This window comes from Chiloscyllium plagiosum, unplaced genomic scaffold (assembly GCF_037043375.1).
Source record: "Chiloscyllium plagiosum isolate Xiang-an unplaced genomic scaffold, Cpla_swu_hap1 HiC_scaffold_27, whole genome shotgun sequence".
NCBI lineage: Eukaryota > Metazoa > Chordata > Chondrichthyes > Orectolobiformes > Hemiscylliidae > Chiloscyllium > Chiloscyllium plagiosum.
The window spans coordinates 34024106-34044333 of record NW_028270165.1 but is presented as its reverse complement, the minus strand read 5'-3'; the positions used below and the strand labels follow the sequence as shown (position 1 = coordinate 34044333).

At 46.0% G+C, this 20228-nt stretch overlaps 1 non-coding gene across 1 annotated transcript; it reads right to left on the bottom strand.

Annotated features, from left to right (window-relative positions):
• Nucleotides 1-10314: 10314 nt before the first annotated feature.
• On the bottom strand, nt 10315-10386 carry trnae-cuc (transfer RNA glutamic acid (anticodon CUC)). Its single transcript has one exon. It is a non-coding gene; the product is annotated as a tRNA-Glu (tRNA).
• Between the last annotated feature and the right edge of the window lie 9842 nt (nt 10387-20228).

The window sequence follows — 20228 nt, the reverse complement described above, 5'->3', positions numbered from 1 at the left end:
CCTCATGTGTTCCAAACTTGCCTATAAGCCTCTGCTCAGCCACTGGAAATGATTAAGCGGTTACACAACACACATTGGAGAGGGCAAGGTGAAGGGCTTATGCCGGAAACGTCGATTCTCCTGGTCCTCGGATGCTTCCTGACCTGCTGTGCTTTACCAGCACCGCGCTCTGGACCCTAATCTCCAGCATCTGCAGTCATCACTTTCGCCCTGTAAGCGGCAAATATTCTATTCGTAGTATTTTAAATCTTTTCAAATCTTCCCACTCCCCTCACCCTAAACCTATACCCTCTAGCTTTGGAATACCTCTACCCTGGGGTAAAGACAGAAATGTTGAGCAGCCAGACAAAATCCAAAAAGAATAAAATGCACAGGCACAGGGAAAAGACATTTCAGCAAAAAAAATGGCTTCGGCAATTTTCTCTCGTTTTCGCATTTGGACACTTAAAAATTTGTCATGATTTGGAGGTGTCAGTGTTGGGCTGGAGTGTATAAAGTTAATAATCACACAATACCAGGTTGTAGTCCAAAAGACTTGTTCGGAAGCTCTAGCTTTCTCCTCAAGGTCATAAATTCTGTCTTGTGATCTTATACTCCACAACTGCCTGACACAGGAGCAGCAGTCCGACAGCTCGCGCTTTCAAAAACGTTTGTTGGACTATAACCAGGTGTTGTGTGATTTTTAACTTTAAAATTTGTCATTAACAGCAGCATCGCGACAGAGCATACTGAGCATGCTCCGCGGTGTCAGCAAGCACTGCACATGTTCGCTGGTGTCAGCAAAGCATTGCGCATACTCCTGGTTGACTGCAGAAATGGCACGTGAGCTCCTTTCCATGGACCAATGGAGAATCTTGGAGGACCGGAAGGAGTTTGGTCGCCCAGCCAATTAATCATTGTCGAAATGGGGAAGTTGGACCGTGAGCTCTGAAGCTCCTGCTGTTCCTTTCTCTCTTAATAATATTAATCCTCACCACAAACTGTAACTTCCTTCCTCTGTCTAACATTTGTGAGTACAACTGTCATTTTCTCACCACTTTTTCCATTGTTTTTTTCATTCTGGGGTTCGATAGTTGACTTGCAGCAACTGAAAGGAATGAGTGAATCGAGGGAGGGGGCGGACTGTGGAAAAGTTGATCGAGGTCTGTTTCTCAATTTGCAAACACATGGCAAATGCAGTGCCACAATGTGAAGTTACAGCCTTTGATGTGTAAAAAAAACAAATATGAGGCGCATTATTTAAATGGTGATATGTTGAGATGTGGTGCAATGAGCACTGTAGATGCTAGAGATCAGAGTTGAAACGAATGGCGCGAAAAAGCACAGTAGGTCAGGCAGCAACTGAGGAGGAGAGTCGACGTTTTGGGCACGAGCTCTTCATCAGGAATGATGTGTGGATGGATAAAGGGGCCTCAGCGTCCTTCGAAACAAGTCAATGCCAGTTGTCAAACGGATGCAGCAAGCATAAGCAAAGCAAGTGATACATTAGCCAGAGGAATTGAGTGCAGAAGTGGGGATGTCTTCTTGCAGTTCTGTCGGTCGTTGAATGTACTCAAGGCTGAGATCATTTGACTTTGAAGAACAAAGAAGTGGATGGTTATGGGGGAAGGCAAGAAAACGGTTGTAAGACCAGTATAGAACAGTTACAAAGTCATACAGCACAGAAACAGACCATTCAGTGCAACTAGTCCATGCTGATTGTGTTCTGAAACTAAACTAGTCTCACCTGCCAGTAATTGGCACATATCCTTCCGAACTTTTCCTATTCATGTGCTTATCCAAATGTCTTTTAAACATTGTAATTGTAACTACATCCATCAGCTCCTCTGGGCATGATTCCACACACGAACCACTGTTTGTCTTAAAATAAAATGATGCCCGTCATGTTTTTAAAAAATATTTCTCCTCTCATCTTCAAAATTTGCTCCCTATTCTTGAAACGTCCACCCTAGGGAAAGTATACGTGCCGTTCACCTCATCTATACCCCTCATGATTTAATAATCCTCTCCAAGGTCACCTCTCAACCTCTGATGCCCCAGTGATAAAAAGTTCCAGCTTATCTACATAGATTCGGGCATATTCATATCCAGCTATGAACTGCTCAGTGCTGGTGCCAGCTGGAAAGACCAAATGACCTATTCCACTCCCAACTCTCACACACTGTGTGTAGGACAGCAAGAGAACATACGACATTGGTGCAGAAAGTAGGCAATTCAGCCCATCAGGTCTGTTCCACTATTCAATTACGGCTGATACATTTTTCAACCCCATTTTGAAATTTGGGTTTTGGAAAAGCAAATCAAGGCAGGATCTACAGTTTACGGGAATTGTTCAATAAAGATACCTTGGAGTGCACGTTCATAGTTTCCTCAAAGTGGAGTTGCAGGTAGACAGGATAGCGAAGAAGGTGTTTGGTATGCTTGCCTTTATAGGTCAGTGCATTTCAGTACAGAAATTGGGAGGTCATGTTGCGGCTGCAAAGGACATTGATTAGGCCACTTTTGGAATATTGCGCTCAGTTCTGGTTTCGCTGCTACAGGAAAAGTGTTGTGAACCTCTGAAAGGGTTTGGAAAAGATTTACAAGGCTATTGCCAGAGTTGGAGGTTTGAGCCATTATGGAGAGGCTGAATAGGCTGGGGCTGTTTTCCCTGGAACATTGGAGGCTGAGGAGTGACTTTATAGAAGTTCATAAGGAGCATGGATAGGGTGAATAGCCAAAATCTTTTCCCCAGAGTAGTGGAGTCCAAAACTAGAGGGTGTAGGTTTGAGGTGAGAGGGGAAAGATTTAAAAGGAACCTTCTGGGCAACTTTCTCACGCAGAGGGTGCTGAGTGTATGGAATGAGCTGCCAGATAATGGTGGAGGCTGGAGTAATTACAGCATTTTAAAAGACGTCTGGTAGTAGGGAGAATTGAGAGGGATATGGGTGAAGTGCTGGCAAATAGGATTGTGTTAATTTAGGATATCTGGTCAGCACAGACAATTTGGACTGAAGGAAAGCAGTGAGTGTCAGAAGGTGTCATTGTGAAGACTGTACTTTCAGAACAGCTTTCAAAGATGTTTTATCCTTACTGGGATCATGATGGAATTTGAATTTTTGTTCTCAGAAGACCTAGATCTCTGGGTTAATTAACCATTATCACTAGATCACAATCTTCACTTCAGTGACAACTTTCTGCTGAATATTTTCCTTTATTCGTTCATGGGATGTGGCACTTTATCTCCCAGAAAAACCAAGTGCCATTTCAGAGGGCAGTTACGAGTTAACCACATTACTGTGGATCAAGAGTGACACAATCGCCTCACTGGGTAAGGACTAAAGATTTCCTTCCTTAACAAGATAGGTCCTTATATCAATTGTTAAGATCACCAAAGCAGCGATAAGCTTTATATTCCAGATATATTAATTTATTTCAAAGTGCATCGGGGACATAGCAGCATCAATTTGAAACGCCAGATGTTAAATCCAGTAACAATGCCAAAATGCCACCAACTCCGTACAATCTCTAATTTTCCAACACTGACTGGCCTGTAGTTGCCAGTTGTACCCCTTTCCCCTTTATTACTTACTATTCAATTCAGCCCATTGAATCAATTCTGCCATTTATTCAGATCACGTTTGCTCTTGTAAGCATCAACTCCAATTCCCTGCCATTTCCCCATAATCCTCAATTCCCTCACTGGTTAAAAAAAATCTGACAGCCTTGAATGTACTTAATGACCCAAGCTCAACAACACTCTGTACTAACATGTTCCACAGATTTACTGCCCTCAGTAACCATTCCTATCTGTCTTCAACATGCAATCCCTCATTTGCAGGTTATTCCCTGTGGTGCTAGACTCACCCACAAAGGCAAACTTTTCCACATCAACCCCGTCAAGTATCCTCAGAATCTTTTATGTGAAAATAAGGTTACCTCTAAATCTTTTAACTTCGCATAAGTACAGGCCCAACCTATTCACTTCTCTTCATATGATATTCTTTTCATCCTGGTCAACCTTCTCTTGTCTGCCTCCAAAGCCAGTATATCTTTCCTTAGGTAAATGACCCTCCCAGTGCTGAGTTGTGGCTTGACTGGTGCCTGACATAGGTTCACTATAACCTCCCTACGTTTATACTCTATTTAAAGGCCAACCTCCCATTTGCCTTCCCTTTTATTCACTGAACTTGGCTGAAGAGATGCATGGATATGGGCTTCCAAATCCCTCTATTCAACAGCTTTCTCAATTTAACATTCAACACTTTTCCTCCTGCCAAAGTACACAACCTCATTTCCCCACATTCTATTCCATCTTCCAAGGGTTTGCTTATTTGCTTAATCTGTGTATATCCCTCTGCAGATATTTCATGTCAATCTTACCACCTGCCTTCTCATCAACCATCTTTTCTGCAATCTTGGTAATAGTGCATTCACTTTACTTATCCAAGAAATTCATATACATTTTGTAAATAATTTTGGCCCCAGCACTGATCCCTGTGGCAGACTACTAGTTACAGATTGCTATCCTGAACATGCCCCTTATCCCAATTGTATCATTGGTTAGCCAATCCTCTGTCCATGCCTCTATTTCATGAGATGTGAATATCATTGGCTCTGCCAACAACCCTTCCCAAACTGTCCTTGAAAAAGTGGTGCTGAACTGCCTCTTAAATTGCTTCACAATTATGATTTGGTCTGCAATAATGTTCAGGAGCGAATTCCAGGATTTTAATCAATAACAAAGAAGCAATGCGATATATTTCACATAGTTGGAATGCTGTGTTCGCACTTACCTGCTCTTGGTGGTTGAGGTGGTGGTTGGAAGATGCTTTTGAAGAGCCACCACTTAATCAAGCCAGACTGATAGATTGTGGCCAGAGATTCTGCTTTTTGACTTTCCTCATCAATCTACATTCTTTCCAGCCAAGTTTTTAGTCTCAAATTGCCACAGAATGCCTCCTGTTATAGCTTCAGTCAATTATAATAATATGACGATTCTTGGGTTGATTTTTCACACCTGAGTGCAACATAAATACAGATCATTGGTTCCAGCTTTGGTGGAACAAAACACAGCAAATTGGTGGATAATTACAGTTAGTGCAAACAAAGCTAGCGATCGATAAAGGTTAACCCTGTTCACATCAATGGCTAAATTACATTTTGAAAACCAGGCACACGCAGACAACATGTCAAAGTGGTGCATAGGAGGAGAAATGGGGCATTGAAGAGGAGTGAAATGATTGCTTTTGGTCACTGCCACCATTATCCGAAAATCAGGTTGAAAGGATTCTTAAAAGGTGGGCAAAGAATTGGAGTGGTATAACACTTCAGACACCGCAAAGTGTAAGACCACTTTCTAGTGGAAGAAAAGGACATTTCTTATTTCTAGAAGAACGGGGAAACAAACGGGGAATACATGTGAATTGGGAGCTCTTTCTTATTAAGGATGTTCCTTCACCACAGTCTTGGTTTAGAGCATAAGTTCTTCATCAGGAAAGAAGGTTGGTCCAAGGGGGCTGAGAGATAATTGGGAAGGGGATGGGGATGAAGGGGAGGTAGCTGTGAATGAAATAGGTCGATGGAGGTGGGGAGAGATCAGGAGAGGTAAGACAGGAGGGTGGAGGGTGGGAAGCAAGATAAAAAGGTAGGACAGATCAAGAGGCCAATGCCGAGTTGGATGGTTGGATCTGGGACAAGGCGCGTGGTGTGGGGAAATATGGAAGGTGATGAAATCAACATTGATCCCATGTAGTTGATGGGTCCCATGGCGGAAGATGAAGTGTTCTTCCTACAAGCGTCATTTAGCTAGATCTTGTAGGGGATGCGGCCCAGGACTTGCATGCCGTTGACGGACTGGGAGGCGGAGTTAAAGTATTCAGCCACAGGACGGTGGGGTCGTTTAGTTTTGGAGTCCTGGAGATGCTCCCTGAAATGTTCTGCAAGTTGGCATCCAGTCTCCCCAATGTGGCAGAACAATGGACATATAAATAAGTCTTATAATCAAATTGTATAAATTTTAGCATGCCAGAGTTATTATCTTCAATTAAGTTGAAGAAAATTTTAATTAAATTGGGTGACTGCATGAAACGGTTTGTTGGTCAGGCTCAACTCATCACCTTCAAATGAGACAATGCCAATGATTGCGGTGAACTGCTCTTTTTGCTATAAAATCACAAGTTATTGATTTATTTTCACAACTTACTGGTATTCACACCTGCACATTCAATGTCATCTTCTGACATCAGAAATGAAATTACACCATTCATTTTGACTTACAATATTCGAACAAATAATTTACTAGCACACAGTGAATACAAAGTCTGATTAATATGAAATTAAATTTGACCAAAGAAATATAAAATCAAGATGGGAGATAACAAATGGGGGAAGGGCAGAAGGCAAGAAATGCAGCATCATCGAAGGTGCTCCTTCAGGGAGTGTATTTTATGAACTACAACTGCTAAATATAAACAAACACTCTGACATGATCCTCCGGTTTTAACGTAAACCATATCCCCATACAGTAGATACCATTTAAATAAGTTAATAGATACAAGCCTTGAGCAAATTCAGCCTCCAGCTGGGCCCCCGGCTTCTTTGAGCTCGGACCTTCCTCCAGCTCCAGGGGGTTGTTGAGCTCCTGGGCTCCAGCTGCCACTGCCACTCCTCCACTGAAGAAGCTTTGGGAAGCAGATGCAAAGGCAAGATACAGACCAGAGCACTTTTGCCAAGGAAAGCAGCTTATGGAGACATTGAGCAATAGCATCACATGGTTTTGACCCATCGACCTCTGGGTTATGTGCCCAGCACACTCAGGCAGCACTACTCTACTTCTGTGCTCCCAGAAGCTGGATTGTGGATCAGTTTAAAGTAGATCCTATATCTCTGATAACATCGCTGCACAAGGCAGTGAAGAAAGGTTTAGGCACACTGACCTTCATCAGTTCGGGAATTGAGTATAGATGTTGGGAAGTTATAGTGTAGTTACACAGGACGTTGATGAGGCTGCACTTGGAATATTGTGATCAGTTTTGGTCCCCATGGTGTTCTGACTTCTGACTTCTTCAACTCTGGGTTTGTGTTGAACTTGATGGGATACTTGTCCAACTCAGCATGTTCAAACAGTATCGCTCGGAGGGATTCATTTGAAACATTTGAGGAGGTGAGCTCAACAAGATTGAACTATTCAAAGTTACTTGGACTCTATTTTAAACTTACATCAGGACCAGTAGTCAGAGACACGTACAGCATGTAAACAGACCCTTCGGTCCAACTTGTCCATGCTGACCTGAAATCCTAAATTAATCTAGTGGCTCATTGTGCAACCTCACAGCGCAGGGGACCCAGGTTTAATTCCAGACTTGGGTGGCTGTCTGTGAGGAGTTTACATATTCTCCCAGTGTCTGCCTGGGTTTTCTCTGGGTGGTCCTCTTTCTACCATAAACCAAAGATGTGCAGGTCATGTGGATTGGCCATGCTTAATTGCCCATAGAGTTAGGTACATTAGTCAGAGGGAAATGGGTCTGGGTGCATTACTCTTCGGAGGGTCGGTGTGGACTTGTTGGGACAAATGCCCTGTTTCCACACTGATGCTAATCGCATCTGCAATTTTTTTGACTCTAACGAATGGCAGAGTAGACTCGATGGGCCGAATGGCCTAACTTCTGCTCCGATGATCTTGCGGTCTTAGGTCTCTCTGGATCATTTCATTGGCAATGTGCAGTCCCGGGCCCAATGAGCAGCAGTGTCCTCTGAAAGCAAAGCTCATAGGATCGTAGAACTCCGACAGTGTGGAAACAGGTCCTTCAGCCCAACACATCTGCACTGATCCTCCGAAGAGTAACCCAGTCAGATCTATTTTCCGACCCTCCACAAATTGAACACAGACCCCCAAGGTGGAATTGATCCTGGGTTTCTAGTGCTATGAAGCAACAGTGCTAAGCACTGAGTCACCGTGACGCCCCTGAGCCACCGTGTGGTTGTGGTTGTGGGGGGTGGGAGAGGCAATTGCAGTCCAGCAGAAAACAAAAACACCTCACCTACTCTCCCACTGCACCCACTGTCAGAACTGGCAGGAGGTTCAGTCCATTGGGTGACCCAAGGCAGAACACCGGTGGGATCTGATTGCTGGGAGCGTTGGTGCCCCTGCTGGTGCTTCCGCAAGTTGCAGGAAAACATGAACCACTTCCCACACTCGGGCCAGCTGAAGGGCCTCTCCCCTCTGTGGACACACTGGTGCTTCAGCAAGGCGAAGGAGCAGGTAAAGCCCTTCCCGCACTCGGGGCAGGAAAATGGCTTCTCCCCAGTGTTGACTGATTGGTGGCTTAGCAGGGCTGAGGAACTGCTGAAGGCATTCCTTCACTTAGGGCAACTGAACGACCTCTCCCCCATGTGGACTCACCAGTGGGCCAGCAGGCCAGAGGAAAGAGCAAATCCCTTCCTGCACTCGGGACAGAAGAACGGCCTCTCCTCGGTGTGGACCCACTGGTGTCTCAGCAGGTGGGAAGAACTGCAGGTGGGCGGCACGGTGGCACAGTGGTTAGCACTGCTGCCTCACAGCGCCGGAGACCCGGGTTCAATTCCTGCCTCAGGCGACTGACTGTGTGGAGTTTGCACGTTCTCCCCGTGTCTGCGTGGGTTTCCTCCGGGTGCTCTGGTTTCCTCCCACAGTCCAAAGATGTGCAGGTGAGGTGAATTGGCCACGCTAAATTGCCCGTAGTGTTAGGTAAGGGGTAAATGTAGGGGTATGGGTGGGTTGCGCTTCGGCGGGTCGGTGTGGACTTGCTGGGCCGAAGGGCCTGTTTCCACAATGTAATGTAATCTAAAACCATCTCGCACTCAGGGCAGGAGGACAGCCGTTCCAGGTGTGGACCAACTGGTCCGTCAGCAGGGCAGAGGAATCACTAAAGGCCTTCCCGCACTCAGGTCAACAGAAGGGCCTCTATCTTCTGTGGATCCATTGGTGCTTCAGAACCCTTTCAAATTTCACAATATCCTTCAGATAGGAGGGAGACCAGAATTGCACACAATATTCCAAAAGTATTCCACAATATTCCAATGTCCTGTACAGCCACAAAATAACTTCCCAACTACAACACTCAGTCAGAGGATTGGGAAAGTTTTCAAAACCTACAAAATAACATCGCAAAGAATGGAGGGACAAACCGAATTTTTGAGAGTCAGCTTGGAAGCATCACTGAGAAATCGGCGGACTGGGTCTGTTGGGTACCCGTTCTCCTTAAATACACTATATATTTATTTCTCTTGTGCTCTTCGTAGTTTCTCTGTGCTGCAGTGTGTAGTGGCTCGTTGAAATAATGTCCTGATGCAGCCTCGTTTGTGGGTGTTGGGATGATTGCTTCTGCGGTTAAGTACTTGGTTTGTGTGTGTTGTTTTTCTGTAGACGCCAGTTTGAAATTCCCCATTGACTGTTCGCTCTACTGTGACATCTCGGAATGGCACTTTGTTGTTGTTCACCTCCTCTTCAAACCAGGAGCACCCCTCAGGCCATAGTCTCACTACTTGGAACACCAATATACAGACTAGTCAAAGGCCTCCACTGAAGACTAAAACACCAAGTCGAAGATTCACGCCACTCCAGTTACTCCATCCAAGAATTCTTGAGTACCAAAGACACCAAGGTAGAAGAGGATAGAATAATGTTGTCCTTTGACATACAGCCCTGTTCACATCCATTAACATCAACGTCGCCAAAGAAAACTGAAGACACTACTGGAAGAACCAAAGACACAAACACCAAACAGCACCAACTTCATCAGCAAAGATAACACTGGAGCTGCGGAGCTGTGCCTTACCACCCACTTCATATTCAGTAACAAGACTTTCAAACAGATCAACGGAACACCCATGAAACCACCAGCATCAGGATTCCTCGCAGAAGCAATAATGCAGAGACTCGAACAAACAGCCCTTCCAACGATCCAACCCAAACGTTGGGTCCGCCACAGTGATGACACTTTTGTCAGCACAAAATGAAACAAATTAGAGGAAACCGACAACACCATCAACAGTATCCTTACTGGCATAAAATTCACAAAAGAGGAGAACAACAACAAAGTGCCATTTCTAGATGTCACAGTAGAGCGAACAGTCAATGGTAAATTCAAAACAGCCTCTACAGGAAAACAACGCATGCGAACCAAGAACTTAACTACAGAAGCAATCATCCATACACATACAAACAAATCTGCATCAGGACACTATTCCAACGAGCCACTAAACACTGCAGCACCCAGGCACTATGAAGATCAATAAATAACTGTACAGCGCATTTAGAAAGAATGGTTAGCCAATAGTCACGCTGGAAATGGCTTCCCTGGCCGGGAATCGAACCCGGGCCGCAGTGGTGAGAGCGCCGAGTCCTAACCACTAGACCACCAGGGACACACGGATGCAACGTCGTATGCTCTACTGAAAATTGCTTCGCTGCCCGGGAATCGAACACGGGCCGTGGTGGTAAGAAGACTTCCACCTGAACATCCACCAATGCCATTTTTTGTATCCATGGCTCCCGATGCGGTCTCTACAATATTAGGGAGACTGGAGGGTCAAGTCACATCTCCGGGACACCCGCACCAATCAACCCCAAAGCCCCGTGGTTCAACATTTCAACCCCCCTCCCACTCTCCCGAGGACATGCAGGTCCTGGGCCTCCTTCACCACCCCTCCCTCCCTACCCGACGCCTGGAGGAAGAACGCCTCATCTTCCGCCTCGGAGCACTTCAATCCCAGGGCATCAATGTGGACTTCACCAGTTTCCTCATTTCCCCTCCCCCCATCTTACCTCAGTTCCAACCTTCCAGCTCAGCACTGACCTCATGACCTGTCCTACCTGTCAATCTACCTTCCCACCTATCCGCTAAACCCTCCTATCTGACCTGTCACTTCCATCCCCACCACCACTCACCTATTTTACTCTTTGCTACCTTCGCCTCAGCACACACCCCACCCCAATTTATCTCTCCACCCTGGAGGCGTCCTGCCTCTATTCCTGATGAAGGGCTTTTGCCGGAAACGTCGATTTTCCTGCTGTCTATCCTGCTGTGCTTTTCCAGCACCATTCTGATCTAAACTCTGGCTTCCAGCATCTCCAGTCCTCACTTTTACCGACCCAATAAACCCAGTCTGCCGATTTCTCATAAACAAATTGACACAAGTTGAAACAACGTACGCAGAAACCCAAGCTACATTACCTTACATTAAATACATCTGTTAAATGATGTCCAGACAACTCAACCCTCTCACCATCATGGTAGCCCACAAACCTACCAACACACTTGAACAGCAGCTAATGAACCTGAAATATCCGATACAAACAAGCAGCAAACGAATGTTATTTACAAAATACCATCCAAGTAAATAAAAACATGAACTCTGCCGCACAGTTCTCTGTGGCAAGAAATGCTGGGATGAGAAAAGGAAGATATTTTCAGCCAAAACGAATCGACACTGACTGGACAGCAATTTACAATCACCCCTGTCAGCCCAGAGGATGGAAGATCCGAAGGGATGAACAGTTTTCTTATTTTCAGAAGATTCACAAATATGAGACTGGGTTTTGGTGTTTGTTTCCTTTCCACTCCCAGGAGCATTGGTTGGGGCGGTGAGTTGGGGAAAGCGAAATGTGCCCGTGAGCAGCGTGTGGGGCTCTTTCAGCTTCCCCTCCACTGAAAGCGCTGTGACTTGTCTCTGATGTTCTCAGGGACACTTACTGACGCGAGACAGTGAAAAGAGTCTCGTTCCTGCAGATCAGGAATTCAAACCGGCTTCAGGAAAATGAGAAAGATTAATTGGGGTGTGTGAAGAAGCTGTGAGCTGCATTGCAAACAGGTAGCTGGAGTCAGATGCGTCATCCATTGCGCCCCCGGCCCTGTACGTACCTGACACCGCCAGGCTGCAGAATTCTGACCTTAACACGGACATGCGCAGCAATGGGAACATTCACAAGGTGAACAGCCAAAGATAATCACCGTCACTGCTTCCCTTCCATTGTCCCAACTTTGTGAAGCAGTATCTTTCACTACTTCACGCCCCTCACTGTTCTACTCTCATTTCCAAATACTTGACTCATTGCCTCAAAAGCAGCTCTGTGCTTGTACCACCCTGACAGGCAGTATGTTGCAGATTCCCGACCAGTCCCAATGTGAGTGAAATATCTTTCACCCTCCACTGATTTGAATCTTAAAGAAGAAACTGGGGAACAGTCTCCCTTCCATTTTGACGACATTTCTCATTTTGTAGTCGGCAGGGTTCACACCTGCGTGGGGAAACCGCAATGGATTTCAAGCCCATCGCATGAACCACTCGGCCCACGAATACAGAACCACACTGACAGCTTCACTTCCCAGGTCTGTCTGCCTGTGGAGCTGAGAAAGAGTGAATTATTGCTGGGTTTGTTTGAATCCAATCACTTCACAGGTTTCGAAATGGTTAAATATCTGCACATGGAGAGTTTGGTTGTTTCATCCCGAAAGATGAAATGAACTTTCAGTTAAAAGCAAAAACAGAAATTGCAGGAGCAACTCAGCAGGTCAGGCACCATCGGTGGAAAGAGAATCAGAGACAACATTTCAGAATTCTGTTTTCTCCCACAGGTACGGTCAAACCTGCTGAGTTTCTCAAGCAGTTCCTCTTTCTGTCTCGGATTCTCAGCATCCGCAGTCCTTTACGTTAGAAATTAAATCAATTCAGCCTCATGTGCAGGAATGAGAATCCTTTCAATTTCCCAAAAAATAGGCATAGATTTCAAGACATTCGGATAAAAAGTTAAAGTGACATTAGGAAGAACATTTTCGCACAGGGAGTGGTTCGGATCCGTAAATCCCTGTCTGACCGTGACAAAGAGGCAGATTCAAGAACACAAAAGGGAATTCGGTGGTCATGTTCAAAGTAACAATGTGGAGATTTACAGGGAGAAGGCAAGAGAATGATACGAATAGAGTCTCTCATTTACCTGCTGTGTAGAACCAACAGAGCTAAGGTGGGCCTCCAAATGCGCTGTGACACGTGTTGTGAATCAGAGTGAATTCACAGTTCGACCAACGGAAGGTGAGAATTTAGAAAAGTTTATATTTACACAGTCTCCTCGCGTCAACGCAACAGCAAAATGGTTTAATTATCCACCAGTGCAGAGAACTCGGTTCCTGGAGATGGGACAAACAGCTGGCTCAGGGATACCAGTCCACATTGCTCTCTTTGCCACCAGTTTAGAGGGAGAACATTGGAGGGACAAAGGAGTGAATAACGATCTGTGTCGGAGGGTGACTAACTGTTAATGGAGACTCTTCCTGGCTAACAATAAGTTGTGTGTAACAGCAGATGACGTGATAACAAGGCCTCGTGTGGGTGTGGTAGGGGTCAAGGGCATGGGGGAGTTCGGGCTCAAACAATATTGAACTCAATGTTGAAGACTGGACGGCTATAGGATCTCCAAGTGGAAAATGAGGCGTTGGTCTTCCATCAGGAGCTTAGCTTTGCTGGAACACTGCTGCATGCCTGAGACAGAGAAGTTGGCCAGGAAACAGTGTGGCGTGTTTGGTGACAGGCGAGCAGAAGCTCAAGGCCTTTTATTTGCGGGCAGAACCGTGATGTTCTGCGAAGCATTCACCCAGTTTATGCTTCATGCTACGTTGGGGAAACCACACTGTGAGCAAAGAATGCAGTTGACTAGGTTGTGGCAAATGTGCAGGTAAACTGCTGCTTTACCTGGAAGGTATGTTCGAGCCCTTGGATATTCAGGAGGGAGCAGGTAAATGGGCAGGTGTTACACATTCGGCGGTTGCAGGGGAAAGTGCCTTGAGACAATGGGAGGCGAGTGTGGGGTGTTGCTAGTGAAGGAAGAGTGGCCCCGAGATGTAACCCTGCCCATTTACCTCCTCTCATATATAAATCCGTGAAGTTGAAAGAATATTCCATAGAATGATTCAGTACCACGTGACTCATGAACTAATTAGTATTCATGTTGCGGGGCCAACATCATTATTGTGTCATATCAGCTGCAGGCCATCATCGGGGGAAGGGGCACTATGATGTCATGGTGAGACTGGAAGCCCCATGGACAGTTTATCAAATAAACCTCCCGCTGGGTCAGGGCAACCCTGCATCGGGAAGCATTGGGATGGCCAACCACTACCAGTTAACATGGGGAACACATCTCCACATTACGCAGCCTCGAGACAAACTTCCCGTCCTTCCACTTAAAGTTCAAGAGCACTCAAACCGAAATTCCCCAGGTAAGTTTGGAAGAATTTCTTGCAGGTGTTCGCTAAATATATCTATGAGAACTTTGTAAAGTGTGAACGTTGCGAGTGTTGAAATCTTTTGCATTTGAGCGAAATCACAGTTCGAAAAAATAGAATGTGAGAATTTAGACAGAGTTTATATTTGCACGACGGCGATATGTCTGCGGGTGCGTGATGGGAGCATCACCCAGAAGGGAAACTATCTCTCCTGTTCAGTCAATGTCCACTTTACCAGCTTTCCCGTATAACGGCGCATTGTTCTGCACCTCGCCTTCTCATCTCTTTCCAAAAAAACTTCGACATGAATATTTCACATTGATACACAGGCCCAATGTGCACAGTTGAGATGACACACTCGTGGAGGTCTGTGGGGTCTTCACCTGTTCTCTGTATCCTGTGTTGAGGAGGGCAATGCTTGTAACTGGTCACTCTGGTGTTAGAGAAAAGTTTACAAACTAAATGGTTCAACTTTCTGCCAGTAGAGAGGGCCTGGGACAAACAGAAGCAGGGAGACAGAATGAGAAGCAGCTGTTCTGGAAACTCTTTGCCGCTTGCAATTCTCAGAGCAATGTCAAATGTATTTCACACTGAGCAAGACTCAGCTGGTTGTAGAGGGAGAGCGGGGGTGTGGTGTTGGTCTCTGGGTATGATTCCCGCTTTGGGTTTTCGACTCCGCAGGCTTGCAAAAGATCCATGGCTCGAATCTCGGCGCGAGCCCGCGTTTCCTGGTTTGTGCAAGAGTGCCCGGTTAATTTTCTCAAAAAGCACCTTCGCTAAACCAGGTTGGGCTGCTTGAAATACAAATTGAGCAGAAAGCAGGGAAGTGAAATGATGGAATATTGCGTTGACGCCAGTGGTGCCGTGTTTAAGGAATGTCAGCGATGAGGTTAGATTGAAAAATTAGGACAGCTCTCCTCGGAGAACAGAAGTTCGAAATCTGGCCTGATTGAAGCTTTCCGAGTCTTGCGGGGTCCAGACAGAGAAAGTAATGCAGTTAAAATGCTCCCACACCTGAAAGGATCGGCAATGATTCGGCAGAGTTTGAATGTCATCAGGAAAAGAACTAAAAGTGACATTAGGAAGGGTGTGGTTAGGGTCAGCAAATCCCCTGACATTGGCAAAGAGGCAGAATCAATAGACGCATAAGGGAACGCGGTGGTCATGTTTAAAGCAACCATATGCAGAAATACACGGAGAAGGCAAGCGAATGATACGAATAGAGACGCATGGTTACTTACTGTGTCGAACCAGCAGAGCGAAGGTGGGCCGCATGGCGTCCGTCTGTGCTGTGACACACGCTGTGATTCAGAATGAAATCACAGTTCGACCAACAGAATGTGGGAAGTGAGGAAAAAGTTTATATTTACACAGCCTCCATACGTCTGCGCATCAGCATATTACACGACAGCAGTGGAGGTCTTTGACATCAGTCTCAAACGTGCATGCCGCGTGCCAAGGACCTGTGGAAAACGGGAGCGTGCTGGGCGCATAACCCAGCGGTCGATGGATTGAAACCATCCTCTGCTGTTGCTCCATGTCTCCTTGAGCAGCTTCCATTTGTAATGGTACTGTGCTCTGTTCTGTATCTTGCCTTTGCACCTACTTCCTGAGTGTCTGAATGCCCCGTATCATACCGATACACTCGCGAGCCTCACACGGTTCAAGTAACATGCTTTTTGGAGGTCTGAGTGATCTTCTCCTGTTCTTCGTCGGTTTCCTATTAACTGAACCGCAAAACCACTTCTCTGAGATGCCAATGAGATGATAAAGTTGAAACGCATGCCTTGCGGTTTTGTCCATTCCCCGCAGTAATTCGCCACGCCGGTTCCGACGTGAATGACAAGATGATCAGCATGTCAGAAACCGCATCACGACTCAGACACAGTCCCTTACTATTAGGACAGATATCACCGATTGTGAATAACCTCAGAGAGAGAGACAAGTGACAAACAGTCGCCGGGACTCGATGGGCTGAACCGCCTCTGTCGGCGGGAGAATGATGCTAAGCGTTTATGCCGTCCCACTGCCGGTCTCTGGGACAGACAGACTGAGGTAGCAACAACGTTCATTTTTAAACGTCCCTTCCGTGTTGGACTGCCTGCAGTCCCTCAGCTCAGGGCCGTGGGGATGACTCTCAGTGAGTGAAGGTTTCACTCGGATTCTCTTCATCTGGGGCACTTGGGGCTCAGATGTTAACTGCTGCGCAGTCGCAGCAAAGAAAACGATGCCCACTTTGCAATAGACTTTCCGTAAATTGCTGCGTGAAGAGGATTTCAGAACACCAAGAAGGCTGCACAACAATGTATTCATATGAATTTACCTGAGGGAAGAGTCTCCGTTGTCCATTTCTCTCTGATCCGCCAGCACAGCATCTTTCTATCTCTCCGATAACAGACCTTTGGAGCAAGTTCACAATCAAAGCTCACTTCCCACGCATTAGTGTAACTGATACCTCTCACCCCAAGGGATTGAGAGAGAGCGCAGAAGAGCGAATGGACTCTTCCCTCCGCCCCTCCAGAACAGCTTGCAAGTAGGAACAAATTGGTTTAATTATCCGCCAGTGGAGGGAGTCCAGTTCCTGGGGATGAGACAAACATCAGCGCCTCGGGGACAGAATGACAAGCAGATGTTCTGGAAACTCTTTGCTGCTTGCAATTCTTGGAGCAATGTGGAATGTATTTCACACTGAGCAAGTTTCAGCTGGCTCAGAGTCTCGAGTGTACATTGCTCTCTGAATTTATATTTGCACATCGGCGACATGTCTGCACAACAGCACATGACACTACAGCAGTGAAGATCTTTTCACGTCATTCTCCAACATGCAAGTCACACGCCAGAAGAAAAGCTGAATACTTCTCTGGAAAAGCTGCCGTGCAATGCAGGAGAATGGCACAGCGGGTGCATGCTGGGATCATAACCCAGAAGCGAAGCCATTTTCTCCTTTTCACTCAATTTCGTCTATAACAGCTTTCCCGTGTAACGGCGCTCTGTTCTGTTCCTTGCCTTGTCATCTGCTTCCCAAAACTTCGGGTATCTGAGTTAAATATGTCACATCGATACGCAAGTCTAATTTATACAGTTGCGCTGGCACACTTGTGGAGCTCTGAGTTGTCTTGTCCAGTTTTCTGTCGGTGTGTTCTGATCTCAAGTGTTAAACCTCTTCTTTCAGATGGCAATGAACCGGTGAAGTTGAAACACATGACTTGCTGTTTTAGTCCATTTCCTGCAGTAAAGAAACCAACGCTTGTGTAACAAAATACTTTCTGTAGGATCGCTGTGTCAAGACAAATTCTGAACACCAAGCAGGCTGCACAAAAATGCACTCATATCAATTTACCTGAGGGAAGAGTCTCCGGTGTCCATTTCTCTCTGTCCCGGCAGCACAGCATCTTTGTATCTCTCCGTTGACAGGACCTTTGGAACAAGTTCAAAGTTGTCCAGTTCCTACACATGACTGTAACTGACTTCTCCTGCCTCACCTAATAGTGTGAGAGAGAGAGAGAGCAGAAGAGCGAATGGGCTCTGCCTTCCACTAGCACAGCTTGCAAGTAGAAACAAAATGGTTCAATTATCCACCAGTGGAGACAGCCCGGTCCCTGGGGACGGGACAAACAGCAGCGTCCTGGGAGCAGGGAGACAGAATGAGAAGCAGATGTTCTTGAAACTCTTTGCTGCTTGTAAGTCTGGGAGCAATGTACAATGTATTTCGTACTGAGCAACTCCTAGTTGCTTCAGGAGCTGGGCGCGCACATGTTTGTTGGTCTCGGGTATGATGCTACCGTTGGGTTTTCTTAAATTGACCTGAGCAAAAATGCCGGGTCAGTTTTCTCAAAAAGCCGCTTCGTTAAATCAGATCGGACTGCCTGAATTAGGAATGGGACTGAGGTATCATTGCAGAGAACACGGCACAGGGAAACACTTGCTCAAAGTGAAAACAAGTATTGCAGATTTTTCGCCCGCGCAATCCGAGCCTGAATGAATCCTCCACCTGTATTACGCTCAATTCTGAGTGTGATACTTCAGGAAGCGGGGAAGTGAAGTGATTGCAGATAGCGCCGAACTGGTTGAAGTGAATGGTACCGTGTATGAGGAATGTCGGTCATGAAGGTAAATTGGAAAGTTGGGGCAGCTCTCTTTGGTGAACAAAAGGCTGTTTGAAGTTTTCCACGTCACGAGGGTTTTAAACAGAGGAAATAATGCTGTGAAAATGCTCCTAGGCCTGAAAGGATCGAGAACGATTCGGCAGAGGTGTAAAGTCATCAGGAAAATAAGCAAAAGTGACATGAGGAAGACCGTTTTCACACAGGGAGTGGGGTCAGTAAGTCACTGTCTGACAGTGACAAAGAGGCAGATTCAATGGACACAAAAGGGAATTCGGTGGGCACGTTCAATGTAACAATGTGCAGATTTACAGGGAGAAGGCGACAGAATGAGGCACTTATTTACATACTGTGTTGAGCCAGCAGAGCTAAGGTGGGCTGCGTAGCCTCAGTCTGCGCTGTCACACATTTCGTGATTCCGAGTGAAATCGGAGTTGGACCAACAGAACGTAGGAAATTTGACAACGGGTATATTCTGCCCAACAGGATACTCCATCACAGCAATGAAGGTGTTTTGACATCATTCTCGAAGGTACATGACACAATGCAGATTCAAAACCGAGTATTCCTTTGAATCACTGAGTAATTTGTTTACAGTTATTCAGTTGAGGTGAGCGGAGTTGCGCATTGGGAGCCACTCCAGTTTATAGGTCAAGCCGTTTTCTCCTGTGTGATAGTCCCACCAGCACTCCAATTTGCTGTGCTTCCAGTCAGTAGTTGCAGATTACTATCCCATACTGATACACGGGCCACGATGACCCAGCTGTGGTGACAAGCTTGTGAAGGTCTGAGTGCTCTTCTCCTGTCCTCTGTCTGGCTGCTATGATCCGAATCATCAAACCTCTCTTCTCCGAGATAAGAATAAACTGGTGAAGGTGAAACACATCAGTTGCGGTGTGTCCCATGCGCAGGAGGCCCTACAGTAATTCCCCACGCTGTTTCACACAGCAGCATCCTCTCGGTGAATTACGCTTGGCAAAAATATCGACTGAACCAAATCAATGTCGGCCACTGAATTTTACTGACACCGTTTATAAAATTCGGGCTCACCGTTAATGTGGAGAGAGGATGCCAGACTGTAGTTTCTGCTCCTTCTGTTGAATAAAGACAATTTTAACTGTGTCCAGTGAGAGGATAGAATTTGCTGTTGGTGGGAAACATTTCTATCTGAACTCGCATTCACTCTCCTGATAGATTGAAACATAAAGCTGGGAGTCTCTGGATTATGTTGTAAAAAAATCGGTATTATGTTATTCACACCGCGCTGTCACCAACTGAACGAAGCGGCTGCCCAGAGGGAGACGGCTGCGTTGAAATCGGGAGGTGAACTGGGGGGAGCTGAGCATTTACCCAAACAATGGACACACCACCTCCCTGACACAGGAATCACAAATCAAATTGACAGCAAAGCTTCACGTGTGATTGAAAGTTTTCGGAAAGAAGACTTGGCTCAACAGATATACGGAGTGAACCTAATCCTTTCTTGATTTGAAATGTAAGAAGCTGATTTTAGTGAACTTGACGTGATTTGAACGCGCTAACGATGCGCCTCAAGCTCACGGATGGCAGGTGCCCTCGATTCATGCTTAAGGGAAGTGATCGCACTGCAATGGTTTTACGTTATGAGTAACAACGGAGGTGAACAGTTCATGTCTGTTCTGTCTCTCCCCCCTCTCCTTCTTTCTCTCGAAACTATTTCCAACTCTACCTCAATAAAAAGCTGAAAGACCTGCGGATGCTGTCTATCAGAAACAAGAAAACACAGTAGTTGCCGGTGACCCTTCTATAGAACTGATGGTGATTGTTGGTTTATATGCAGGAGATACCATGTGAGGAAGGCGGATGCAGTAAATGATAGATAAAGACAGACCCCAAAGCGAGGGAA